A 1,825-nucleotide genomic window follows, 5' to 3' on the forward strand; every position below is an offset into this window, starting at 1 on the left:
GCCAGGGGGTACCTTGCCCTTGTTCTGAAGACTTAAAGGCATGTGGGGTTTGTGGTGGCCACCTGCTCAGAGGCCACTTCTGTTCCTGGCTGCTGGAGGTGGCACAGGTCACTTGGTGTCACTTGGGTGGTGTCCCTGTCTGTGTGCTGGCTGCTGGAAAAGCAATCTGAAGCTCTGCCCAAGTGTCAGATTTGCTCTGGGTGTGTGTTCTGTGCATTTTGAACTGTAAGATGGCAACACAACAAGATGGGTTTAATAAGTGGTTTGGAGTTTTTTAAGCCTTGTTTGCATTAAAATTGTCCTTTCAAAAGGTTATTTCTTATAAGTCTTACGTGTAGCCACGCCACTCGCCAAGAGCTGCATTTCTCACCTTATAAGAGTTCATATGCGTCTGTAACTTGATAGCTGTAACCCAAAGAAGCAGAAAAGTCTCTGAAAATATGACCAAGTTCAGCCTCCCTTTGTATTCTGGATTTCTGCACTTGTTCTTCAAAAAGGCAGCAAAATAACAAATCCTCACCGAGCAGCAGCTCTGTTTGGCTCTTGGAGAGCAGCTGTGAGTGTGAGACTTGTTTATGTTTCAGAAACTGTGAATGTTTTAACCCCGAACAACAGTGTGTGCTCCAGGAGATTAATATCTGCATTACATGGACTTGCTGAGAATAAATTAACTCTTGATGACACGATTACTGTCTTAGCAGTGTTCACCGCATACAATTGCATGGTGTCAAAGATATTAATGTGTTTTTGTGAAGAATTTAGGAAACAATTTATTTATATGACTGTGCTTCATTCCATATCACACCAGGACATCAATTAGCTACTATCGTCTGTAAAAGAAATGTAAATCATGTGTCTCATTGGTTATGAGGATAATAGTGGGCCAATAATTCACAAAGAATAATTCATTCTATGAATTGTGCCTCATTCTGTGCTCATGAATTGTTCAGAAACAGATACAACTTTTTCAAGTTTTCATTTTTCAAATTATTATAATGGATTCTTCTTGGTTACAGTTCACTCATGGAGGTTTTGAATATTAAGGACTTGAAATCTGGGGTGATTTTATTTGGTCACACAGTACAATATATTTCTTTTCTGACTGAATCAGTACAATTTTTGGAATCAGCTGATGTGAAGATTTGTGAGACAATGCAAACAAACATCAAAAATGTTTGTAAAATTTGTAAAATAGGGTACTGGCAAAAAATTTTTTTCGACACTGGCCAGCAATACATAAAAATATGAACCTCCAGAATGGTGAAAAGCTGAGTAAGCTTTAAAAAGGATTTATGTTGAGATTTGAAGGAAAACATACTCTGGGAAATAATATATAAAAATAAAATGCCTCCCCCACCCAGTGCAGTTTCTAAAATTAGGGAGTAAAAATTATTGCCTTATGAAGATAATTAAGTCTTTCTTTAAAAACAGAATTAATGTAAGAAAAAAAAAAAGACACAAAAAAGAACAAAAAAGAGCAAAACCCCAAAATCCCAAACCCAAGAAGTGTGTGGATTTCAGTTCCTGTTTATTTCTGCAATATCTTTGGCTTTAGTAGAAGAAAAGTTTTGAAAGTTTTAGCATTTGCATTATTAGAAGGACTTGTGTTTCTATTGGCAGCATGAGAACAAGGAGAAAAAGTTAATTTTTCTAGAAAGTGCTGAGTTTTGAACAGCTCAGAGATGGTTTAAGAATTTTCCTTCATACCCCAGCTACATTCAATCAAAATAGAAAACATATATGATAAAAAATTAGGCATGATTTTGATTTTCCATATAGAACCTAAAATAATGTTCATGACTCAAATTTATCTTTTTCCCTGTAG

At 36.3% G+C, this 1,825-nt stretch overlaps 1 long non-coding RNA gene across 7 annotated transcripts in view; it reads left to right on the top strand.

Moving 5' to 3' along the window:
• Positions 1-1,825, top strand: part of LOC146766425 (uncharacterized) — a 202,243-nt gene that overhangs the window by 86,715 nt on the left and 113,703 nt on the right. The gene's annotated exons all lie outside the window — the stretch shown is intronic.

Source organism: Lonchura striata, chromosome 11 (assembly GCF_050655825.1).
Source record: "Lonchura striata isolate lonStrDom1 chromosome 11, ASM5065582v1, whole genome shotgun sequence".
In the NCBI taxonomy this organism is placed as follows: Eukaryota; Metazoa; Chordata; class Aves; order Passeriformes; family Estrildidae; genus Lonchura; species Lonchura striata.